This window comes from Lissotriton helveticus, chromosome 2_1, assembly GCF_964261635.1.
Source record: "Lissotriton helveticus chromosome 2_1, aLisHel1.1, whole genome shotgun sequence".
Lineage (NCBI taxonomy): Eukaryota > Metazoa > Chordata > Amphibia > Caudata > Salamandridae > Lissotriton > Lissotriton helveticus.
In genome coordinates this window covers 1,663,975,768-1,663,988,080 of record NC_136059.1, presented here as the reverse complement: position 1 = coordinate 1,663,988,080, position 12,313 = coordinate 1,663,975,768, and positions in this window count along the sequence as shown.

Genomic DNA, 12,313 nt, shown 5'->3' with positions numbered 1-12,313 from the left:
CTAGTTGGCCCCCAGGGACCCCCAGCATGCAAGGGGAATTAGTTCCCCCTCTGCAAACACGCCAGGGGGCTGCGTTGCAGAGAGGTGTACAAACATTTTTTTTTAATTTATATTACAAATATGTAATGTAATTAAAAAATAATATATCTAAAAAAATTATAACAATGTAGTAAATCAGTATAAAAAATATAACAATTATTACATTTGAAAATTATCATTTAAAAAACCTTTGAAATTCACTGAAAAAACCATAGGTTTCAGGCACGTTATAGTTAGGAATTAGCATTTAAAAAAACATTGAAATTCACTGAAAAAACCATAGGTTTCAGCCACGTTATAGTTAGGAATTAGTCATTTAAAAAACCTTGCAAATTACCTGAAAAAACCATAGGTATCACTCACGTTATAGTTAGGAATTAGCATTTTAAAAACCTTCGAAATTCACTGAAAAAACTATAGGTTTCACACAAGTTATAGTTAGGAATTAGCATTTTAAAAACCTTTGAAATTCACTGAAAAAAACCATAAGTTTCAAACATGTTATAGTTAGCTGGACATTACTGGTCTAAACATATGTACTTACTCATAAAGACAGTATTGAGACAGTCATTCAATCACTAACAAACCTATACACACCCTCATCCACTCATACAGTCCTGCACACAAGCTGTCTTCAAAACACATATAAACAGTGAGTCACTCATTAATGCATTTATGTGCTAAGTAATATCACCCACCAAACCATGTAAACACTCAGACACTCATACTGATACTCAAAAAACCAACTAATAACCTATATAGCCACTCATGTAGCTACTCACCAACGCATGCAGTCACTTATTCAAAAAATGTGTGAGACTGGTACAGATATTTACATATTTAAACATTACTCACTAACCCATGTATTCACTAACATACAGTTAATCAGTCAGTTATACAATCAATTGTACAAAAAAGTCATCCATTCATACACTTACTTACCCATTTATTCTTCCATCGACCTTTAGATATACATATATAAAAAATATTTATTTTTCAGAAAGACACACATCCACTGGATGATGTCATCAGTGATGTCATCAGTGATGTCATTTTAGATGTAATCAGTGATGTCATGAATGATTTTCTTTTGCCTTGGGTGTCCTGTGGGACCCCCTGAGCAAGCCTAGGGGGTCAGGGTGCTTCTACGATGGCCCCTTTTTGAGTTCTAAAACTTTCAGAGCACGAGCTGCATGCTCATTGGCTTTCAACACTTCAAACCAGGAAGTGTTGGCAGCCATCTTGTGCTCGGTAGACCGAGGCACAAGAAAGCAGAAAAACAAACGTTTAGAACACAAAAAGGGGGCAGGGTAGAAACACATTGACCCCCTCGGCATGCCTACTCTACAGGGCGCGTTTGCACAGTTTAAGTTGGGGAATTAATTCCTGTTCAATCAGAGGTACCCTAGAGGGAACTAGTCCAACAGGTATCTCCAGTGTGCGCCATGGAGCTGACCTGCAGAGTGTTGTAAAAAGGGGGCGTGCCTTCTGCACACCTGCCTGCAAAAATATAGTAAATCAGTATAAAAAAAAACAACAATTAATACATTTAAAAATTGTCATTTAAAAACCATCAAAATTCACTGAAAAAACCATAGGTTTCAGGCCTTAAATAGTTAGGAATTAGCATTTGAAAAACCTTTGAAATTCACTGAAAAAAACCATAGGTTTCATGCCTTATATAGTTAGGAATTAGTATTTAAAAAACCTTGCAAATTCACTTAAGAAACCATAGGCTTCAGACCTTATATAGTTAGGAATTAGCATTTTAAAAACCTTTGAAATTCACTCATAAAACTATAAGTTTTAGGGGTGTTATAGTTAGCTGGGCAATTCACTCATACAAAACCATTGAAATTGCTCCTATATAGTTAGTTGTACTAACTATATTTCGCGCACCCGCAATCCACTGCTGATGATGTCACATTTTACATCATGTATGACATGTTCAGTGACATCACTGATGACATCTCAAATGACATCACTGATTACATCACTGATGACATCATCCAGTGAATGTCGTTTGCTTCGTTATTTAAATATGCATTATATATATAGCAATTTGCATTGAAGAATGAGTGGATATATAAAAATAAATATCATGGTGAATAATAAAATGCACAACTTTTGGGATCCTAATGAAGTGAGAAGTTTTCAGGATGAGTTAAAGGCTCAGTCATAAAAATAAGCTAAATATTATTTAAGCCCCACGGTAGAGAGAGCTCAAATGAAGGTGTAATCACACCTCAAGAAGAATGGGAGGGTTCCCCAGGGAGGATGGGGAGGGATTGGGGGGTCACAGGTAAAACATTAGAATGTTTGGGAAACACTAAGGGGCAGATTTATGAAGGCCTTGCGCCGCCGGTGCATCATTTTTAACATGGGAAAAAGTGACGCACCGGCGGCGCAAGGCCTTCATAATTAAGGCCCTCAAACCTTCATTTTCACAAAGGGTGGGGGAGCATTGGGGAAAAAAAAACAAAAGAGTGTCCTCAATTGTTATAGCCTTATTTATTTTTGTGACTTAAAAGTAACAGTCAAAGTCTGAGTTTTTCTCAGGTTTTTTTAAAATCTTAAAGCATGGCATTACAAACAAGAATTAATTGTCTGAGGGTTATGACATGGAATGTCAATGGTTTGAGGGTTTCTTTGAGGAGACAAAAAATTCTAGAGTATCTTAAGCTTTCTGTTGCAGATGTTATAATTATTCAGGAATCTCACTTAACTAAAGAAGAATGGCTAGAAATAATAAGATACCAACCATGGGTGGATCACTGTATATGTACGTCACAAACGGTCACAATAAAGGGAGTGGCAATTTTGATTAGGAAATCCTCAAATGGCATATTAGAGGAAACACAGGTTGATCCATCAGGCAGATGGGTAATCGCAAAGATACATTTCCAGGGAAGAGGGATAGTATTTGCTGGCTACTATGGCCCCAATTTAGACGACCCAGGACCACTAAAAAATTTATTTTTACATTTAGTTGAATTTAATGCACCGATCATATTGGGGGGGTCTTTAATATACCTTTGAGTTCAACACAAGATTCTACATCTAAGAGGCGAATGACTGCAGTCCCAAAAATGAGAGCAGTAGCAAAGCAACTAAGGACTGATTTAGGACTAGGACTAGTGCATATCTGGTCTATAAAAGGGGTTAAATCTGGAACTGTCGCAGATAGCTATACTTTTCATAATAAAAAGCATGGTCACATGTCAAGAATAGACTTTTTTTTAAATATCAGCTTCAATCAGTAATCATATCAGCAAGGTTTGTCACATACCAGAACACCTCTCTGACTACTCAGCGGTTCTATTACACCTAGAATTAAGTAGCAATTCAGAGGGGAGAAGATGGACATTAAAAAGATCTCTTTTATTGGATAGTACAATAATAGAAAACCTAAAGAAGTCTGTGACCTGATTCTTCTCATTCAACCTTAATTCAGCGCCTCTAGATAAAGTCTGGGATGCATTTAAAGCACGTTTTAGAGGAAGCATGATAGGTATCAGTGCGTTTTCTAACAAGAAAGAGAAGACAGATTTATGGGCGTTAGAAGATGCGATCAGAATAGCACATGGAAAGTTAGCTCATGTTCAGAATATAAACAATGAAACAGAGCTAACAAAGGCTAAAAACGACTTAGCGGACTATTTGGAGGTTAAAGTAAGGAAAAGATGGGGAGCGAGCAAATTCGCGAATCACGAGTACGGTGAAGGCTGTGGCAAAATGTTAACCTGGAAAACAAGGGCCGACTATGCAAGGAATATAATCAAAGAAATTAAATCCCAAGACAACCGGTCTGACTGTTACAGAAGTACCAGGGATCAAGCAAGCATTTACGGCTTTTTTCCAAGAGTTATATACGGAAAATTTGATCCCGAGCGAGGAGCAAATAGCCGCCTTTTTACAAGACTTAGATCTCCCACACCTTACTGATCAGCTTAAGGAGGAGATATAAGCCCCTTTCACAATGGAGGAGATTCACAAAGTTATCAATAATCTAAAGAAAGGGAAAGCCGCATGTCCAGACGCTCTCCCCAATGAAATTTATTCCGTGCTAGAACAAGAACTAATCCCGATTTTGCTGGATCTGTTTAATACTATCTATATCGAGGGAAGAGACTTGCCTGAATCCTGGAGAGCAGCATCTATAATTGTTTTGTTGAAGCCTAATAAGGATCCAAAGCTTTGTGAATCATATAGGCCGATCTCCCTCCTCAATTCAGATTATAAAATCTTCGCACAATTAATCACTAAGCGGTTGGAGAGGGTGATCGGTCTTTTGATTCATGAGGATCAGAAAGGCTTCATTAAGGGAAGGCACTTACATGACCTAACACATGAATTACTTGGAACTATTGATATGGCTACTACCAACGCTTTACCTTTAACAATAATGACATGTGATGCGGCTAAAGCGTTCAACTGCGTTAATTGGGTTTTCCTTCAAGAAATTATTCTCCGTTTTAATTTAGGTAGTTATTTTCTGCAGGCAATTAAATCATTTTATAAAAATCAGGTGGCACAAGTCTTGGTAAATGGCTCCCCTTCTCCACAGATTATAATTGGGAGGGGTACCAGGCAGGGATGCCCCCTTTCACCTTTGCTCTTCGATATGTACATCGAGCCGTTAGCCATAAAACTGAGGCAATGCCGTGATATTAGCCCCTTTCAATGTAATGGGTGGGAAAAAAAATTAGGTCTATATGCGGATGATCTAATGATCTTCACGGGTCATCTGCAAGATTCAATAAATGCCATATGGGATACCCTAAAAAAATTTGGGGAGATTGGGGAGATTTCTGGATACGCAGTTAACCAATCTAAGACAGAAGTGATGCAATGGAACACACATTATATCTGTGATCATATCCGACAAAGTATTAGATATCTGGTGGTAGAAGTAGTGCAGAACATAGATTTAATTGCGAAAGCAAATTTTGACAAAATAACATCTAAGGTCAAGTCTCAAATTCAAAAATGGGATTCACTGCCCCTATCCTTCTTAGGTAGATCGAATTTGATAAAAATGGCAATTCTTCCTAAATACACTTTTATCTTTAATTCTATACCCCTGGAATTCAGGAAAGAATGGATAGCTAAGATTCAAGGCCTGTTTTCAAGTTTTATATGCGCAAAAAAGAAACCCCGGATATCTTGGCGAAAGCTCAGGGAGAGAAAGGAGGATGGGGGAGTAGCCACACCGGACCTTCTGCAATATCATAGGGCATTCCACTTAAAAATGTTCAGGCAATTGTTAGGGGACTCCATTTTTTATACACCTTTATTTAAAGCTTTGACAACAGGCTTTCAGGACCAAGCCCGGTATTTTTTGTTTAAATTTGGGGACCCAAATTTTTTTAAGAAAGTCAAACTAAAGATTTTACTAGCAGCATGCAAAGTCTGGTATCAAATAAGAACAGCACAACGTATACACTATTATAGTACACTTGCCCCTATTTGGAGCTCACCAGGCACACCAAGGTGTCTTCAAGATTCTCTAGCAGTTCTAATCCAAGCAAACAGCATAGCAAGATGGGGCGAGCTGTTGGAGGGGTCGGACCTAATTTCCTGGCAGAAACTTCAGGATATCACAAGAGGGACTGTTTCTAAATTCAAATACTACCAACTAGCAAGTTGGGCCAAATCTCTTAAAAATCTTGGCAAGGGCAATGAACTTTTTGAAAAGAAGGCAGCCACCACAATCACTGGAGGTAAAGAAATAGCCGCATGGGACAGGATGTTAATTCAGCCTCTGGAAGAATCTCAGCAGTGGTTTGATGCGATCTGGAGGAGAGAGCTGCCAAACTACGATCGGGAAATCAAATGGCAAGTATCTTTTGCGGTTCTATGGCAGAATGTTAAGGCTGCTTCATAGAAAAAAAATCATTTATTTACTCTCCATAAAGCGTATTGGACCCCAAGAAGATTATCTAAGATGGGCTCTAAAAATGCGATCTGTCAAAAGTGTGGGGAAGCAGATGCGGATGACGTGCACATGTTCTGGAGATGTCCATCAATACAAGGCTTTTGGAATAAAGTAGGTTTAACGATTTCCAGCATTGTGGGGTATGAAGTTAAGGTGAGTCTTCCTCAAGTAATTTTCGGCATGACCCCGGATGAGGAAGTCACAATCCAGATATCTAAGAATCACAAAATCTTAATGTTTGTGCTTTTTTTATTGGCGCGTAGGGAATAATGCATTAAATGGATTTCCCCTGTCTCCCCATTAGAGTATGAATGGGTTAACTCAATAAATAGATTTGCAAAATTAGATAGAGCTATAAGCGACACGAAGAAAACTGCATTGTGGAAGATTTGGGATGAATGGTGTAATAGACATAATAAGTTTGGTTTGGGCCTCTTTCTTTTTCCCTTTTTCTTTTTTTTTGGAGTCCTATGATTATGTTGGTAGTCGTACAGGCCAGGAAAAGCCTCCTCCGGGTTGGACTGAAATTCCTGGGGCAGAGATTTCTGCAGGACCTGTAGGAGTGGAGTAAAATTGAAAGGGGGCATACAGAAATGCGGGGCTTGGGGGGAATGAGGGCCCGGTGTGTGAAGTTAATTGACATCTCTTCTGTAAACAGAGTGATCGGGGGTCTCTACCCTGGAGTACCTGGGTGTAGGCAATAAGAAAACTCCGGCCACCGTTGATTTTTTGTATTGTTCCGATTTCAAATACTCCTAATTACAAAAGGGCTAAAAAAACAAATGAGGACAAAAAAAAACCAAAACTTTGCCGCTGGATGACGAATCTTCGCAAAATTTTCAAAACATGTGGCCCTCTGCGGTCAGCTCCTATCCTGAACGTTTTGCGGTGATTCAGCAAGCGGGGCTGATAAAAAAGGGGGTCCCAAAACGTGTTTTCTCCATGTTAATTTCCTATTTGGAAACTAGACACGGCTACAGCCAGAACTGTGGAACGGAATTACACAAAATTTGCCAAAAAGTTAGCTCTTGTTTCAGAAATAATTCTTTTTGTTAAATGGTGTAAATCCGTTCAGTAGTTCATGAGAAATAAAAAAAAAAAGCGTTTGAAAAATGAATTTCCTATTGGAAACTTTAGACACAGCTACAGCTGGAACTGCTGAACAGAATTACACCAAATTTGGCAAAAGGGTAGTGCTTGCTTCAGAAAGTGCTCTTTTTTTAAATGGTGTAAATCCGTTCTGTAGTTGCTGAGAAAATAAAAAATAAAAGTTTCGATATATAGAGGTACGGTGGATCCGCGGACCCTCCCGACCATGAGCTTTATTCTAATTGGCTGTCAACACTCCAAACCAGGAAGTGTTGTCAGCCATCCTGTGCCTCGGTAACCAAGGCACAAAAAAACAGGGAAACAAAGGGGAAAAAAGAAAAGGGGGCAGGGTAGGAACACCCTGACCCCCTAGACCTGCTATGGGACCCCCAGGGCCAATAAAAGCATGTTTTTTAAAAAACATTGGCGAGATTTGCACACCCAGCGTGAATTTCGGCAGAACATTTTTTTTAAAACGAAGAGCGGACTCCAGCGCTTTGTTATTATTTAGCCCCCGGATGGGCCAAGTCCCGGGGGCATGCCTGATAATGTAATGCATGGGCCCATGGAGGCCCCCACAGCCCTGGGACTGCCACCCCCTGGGGCTTTCCTTAAATATTTGTGGGGTGCACACAGCCCCCCACAGCCCTGGGGACCGCCACCCCTGGGACATTTTTTTATGTGTGGGGGGCCTCCAAGGCCACCTCAAGCCCTGGGGACTGCCACCCCCTGGGGCTTTTTCTTAAATATTTGCGGGGGCACATGGCCCATGCAACCTCGGTGACCACCACCCCCAGGTGCTAGTTTTTTTGTAAAAAAAGAACCTGTGTGGGGGGCTCGAGCCCCCTACATGCCCCGGGGACCGCCACCTCCCCGGGGCTGTGAACACATTGGGAGCAGGGATGCGGCCCCCCTCCTGGAGCCCTCGATGGCCCTGTGGACGGCCACCCCACAGGGCCGGCTCCTGCAGTGTCCCGGGGTGCCCACCCCCAGGACACTGCTGTTTGCAATGACAGGGCGGGACCTTTGTGGCTCCTATCATGTCATTGCAAACTGTTTTGCTTCATTAAAGCGAGAGCAGGGAAAACTGGTCTCGCTTCAATGACAAAGCAGATTGCTTTTCAATACGGGGAGTTGCACGTTAGCAGCTCCCCATATGGAAAAGCAATGCCGGCTCCTGCAGGACGCGGGGAGCTGGCGGGATCGTGGGGGCATAGGGGCTCCCCCCATGGTCCCCAATGGATAGGGCCTGCCCCTTGGGATGGTGTCCCCGGGAGGGGGGCCACGCAGCCCCCTCTCTAAGAAGAAATAAATAATAAAAAAAGGCCAGCCCCGGGGGATGGGGTCCCCGGGGCCAATAGAGGCCTCAGGAGGGGGGCCACGCAGCCCCCTCCCTAAAAAAGATAAATAAATGTGGCCATGCCCCAGGGAAATGGGGTCCCCGGGGCTGGATTGGCAACGGGAGGGGGCCCACATAGCCCCTTTCCCGTTCTAAATATAATTTTTTCAAAAAGGGGTCAGGCTCTGGGGATCGGGTCCCCAGGGCCCACACAATGCAAAAAGAAGGAAGGCCACACAGCCCCCATTCTAAAAAAAAAAGAAAGAAAAAAAAAGACCGGAATCGTGCCAGAGGCCCGCTCCTCCCAGCAACACTCTGCAAACGTGCCCTGTGGTGCATTTTAAGTTGGGAATTAATACCCCTTCAAAACTGGGGGACTCTGGGGGCCAATTAGCCCACTAGGTACCTACAGTAAGCACTGCAGGGCTGTGTTGCAGAGAGGGGGTCCGAGGCCACGCCCCTTTTTACACCTCCCTGCATCGCAACTCTGTGGCGCTCACTGGAGGTACCTGGTGGGCTAGTTGGACCCCAGGGACCCTCAGGATTCAAGGGGACTTAATCCCCCAACTTAAAACACGCCATGGGGTGCGTTTGCACAGTGGTGAAGGGAGGGGGCAGGGCCTGAGGTGACATGTGTGCAAACACACCCTGTGGCGTGTTTTAATTTGGGGAATTAATTCCTCTTCAATCCTGAGGGTCCCTGGGGGCCAACAAGTCCACCAGGTACCTCCACTAAGTGCCACAGATCTGTGTTGCAGAGAGGTGGTCCAGGTGGTCAGCCCTTTTTACACCTCTCGGCAATGCAGCTCTGTGGCACTTACTGGAGGTACCTGGTGGGCTAGTTGGACCCCAGGGACCATCAGGTTTCAAGTGGACTTAATCCCCCAACTCAAAACTTAAACCGTGCCATGGGGCGTGTTTGCACAGTGGTGAAGGGATCTGGCGGGGCCTGAGGTGACATGTGTGCAAATACGTCCTGTGGCACCTTTTAAATTGTGGAATTAATTCCTCTTCAATCCTGAGGATCCCTGGGGGCCAACTAGCACACCAGGTACCTTCAGTAAGCGCCACTGCACTGCATTGCAGAGAGGTGGTACAGGCCATGCCCCTTTTTACAACTCTCTGCAATGCAGCACTGTTGCGCTTACTGGAGGTACCTGGTGGGCTAGTTGGACCCCAGGGACCTTCAGGATTTAAGGGGACTTAATCCCCCAACTTATAACACACCAGGGGGCACGTTTGCAGAGTGGTGGAGAAATGGGGCATGGCCTTTGTCTACCTCTCACCAATCCCACTACGTGGGGCTTTCTAGAGGTAAACGGTAGGCTGGTTGGCCCCTAAAGGACCCCCAGTAGTGAAGGGGACTTCAATCTCCATCCAAGAGTGTCACTGGGAGAGCGTTTGTAGAGTGGTGGGAAAAGTGGGCATGGCCTGGTATGATTACTTACTAATGCTGCTGTGTGGGACTGACTGGAGGTAATAGTTTGGGGAGTTTGCCCCCAAGGATGTCCTTGGGGGCCAACTACCCCTCTTGTTACCTCCAGTAAGTCCCACAGAGTGGGATTGCTAAGACGTCTTCAGAGGCCATGGCCCCCTTTCTCTACCATTCTGCAAACGTGCTTCGTGACTACGACGGATGGGGGATGAAGTCCAATTTATTCCTGAGGGAGTTTGGGGACCAAGAATCCCTCCTGGTTGCTCCTGTAAGTTCGACGCAGCGGAATTCCTGAGCGTTGGTTGGATGCCCAGTACCCTTTCTCCACCACTCTGCAGTGTGAATGTCTGTATCAGTCACTAACCCATGCATTCAGTAAGACACATGTAATCACTCACTTAAACAGTCAGTCACATACCTACTAAACCCTCCATCCAGACACTTACACACCCAGTCATTCCTCAATACACCTTGGCATTTATAATAAATATTTAAACTTTATAGAAACACGCATTCACTGGATGATGTCATCAGTGATGTAATTTCAGATGTCATCAGTGATGTAACTGACAATGTCAAGAATGATGTAATATGTGACGTCATCCGCAGTGCATGGTGGGGGCGTGAGTTATAACGGGGGAAATGCTATGGTTTTGTACAAGTGAAATTGCCAACTAACTATAACGTATATTCACTGAAAAAGCCATAGGTTTCAGGGACGTTATATTACCTACTGGCGATAGCCAGTAGGTATATATAGTTAGGATTGTTTTCCATAGGGAAATCGCAACATTCTATTGGGAATAACTTTGGCGCCGGTTGAGGAATCTTCCGGAAATTTTCCTTAACTTTGCCTCGCGGCGCTCCGGTCCTTCCCCGCAAGTTTTGGGGGGATACGTCAAGCGGGGGCCGAGATAAAAGGGGGGTCCCAAAACGTGTTTTCCCCATGTTAATTTCCATAGGGCGGTTGGACTCACTTTTAGCCCGAACGGCTGAATGATTTTCCACTAAACTTGGCAAAATTGTAGGGACTGGTAGCACGATGTGCCTTTGCTATGTCTCAAGATATGTGCTCCAGTGGTTTTTACGAAAATTAACTTTGAAAAAATATATATTGGGCTACATTGGGATATATATATGTTAGAGCCCAAATGTAGCCCAATGTAGCCCAATGTAGCCCAAAGATGGCCACCAGAGACAAAAAAAAAATGTAGCCCAAATATCAGCCAGATGTAGCCCAACTATAGCCCAATGACAGAATGTCCCAGAGTGTTCTAAAGAACAACTAGAGGGATAACAGTCTTACTTATGACAAAAGTATGGCACACCTGAAGTCATCTTGATTGGAATAAAGTGTTAACACTTAAAACATTTAATTTGCAAAGGAATAAAATGAGGGGTTTCATTTTGCCATAGAAATTATGATTAGTGCTGAAGAAAGAAAAATTAGGGCACATTTTGAGTGACTTCTCAAATCCTCTTATATTTCATTAAAAAAATTGTGATATGCAGTCTCCCAAGATGGCCACCAGAGACAAAAGAGCCTGTGCTTAAAAACTCTGTTAGCAAAGCAGGCATTTGAGATTTAAAAAACGTTTTAATATATAAAAACGTTATCCGCTAATAGAATTAGCATTTAAAAAACCTTGCGAATTCAATGAAAAAACCATAGGTTTCAGGCCTTATATAGTTAGGAATTAGCATTCAAAAAACCTTGCGAATTCACTGAAAAAACCATAGGTTTCAGGCCTTATATAGTTAGGAATTAGCATTTAAAAAACCTTTGAAATTCACTGAAAAAAACATAGGTTTCAGGAGTTATATAGTTAGGAATTAGCTTTTAAAAAACCTTTGAAATTCACTAAAAAAACTATAAGTTTTAGTGGTGTTATAGTTAGCTGGACATTTTACTCATACAAAACCATTGAAATTGCTCCTATATAGTTAGTTGTACTAACTATATTTCGCGCACCCGCAATCCACTGCTGATGATGTCACATATTAGATCATTCATGACATGGTCAGTGACATCACATTCAGATACGGTCATTCGCGTGTTCCCCCGCTTGAGGCCCAGCTGCAGCCCTGGTTCATGTTAGCAGGCGCATGTAATTAGTGTAGTGATCCGCCGCCTGAGCACGGCTACAGCCCTGGCTGATGTTAGCAGGCATGTGTAATTTGGTTTAATATGATAGTTCAGTAACAGCGCGCATGAGAGGCTGCAGTAATTGTCCCCGCAGACACGCTCAGTCGCATGTGCCCCCGCTTGAGGGCCAGCGGCGACCGTCTAACAATTAGAATTGTGTGAGTCTTGAATGATTGTTTCCCGCTGTTCTTATTTTTTTATGACCCACACCAACACTCTTCGACCCGAGTGCTTTTTAGACGCACCCAGGCCAAGCCACACACTGTGTTCGGCTCTTTCAGACGCACCCAGGCCAAGGCACACACTGCATTCGGCACCCCCATTATG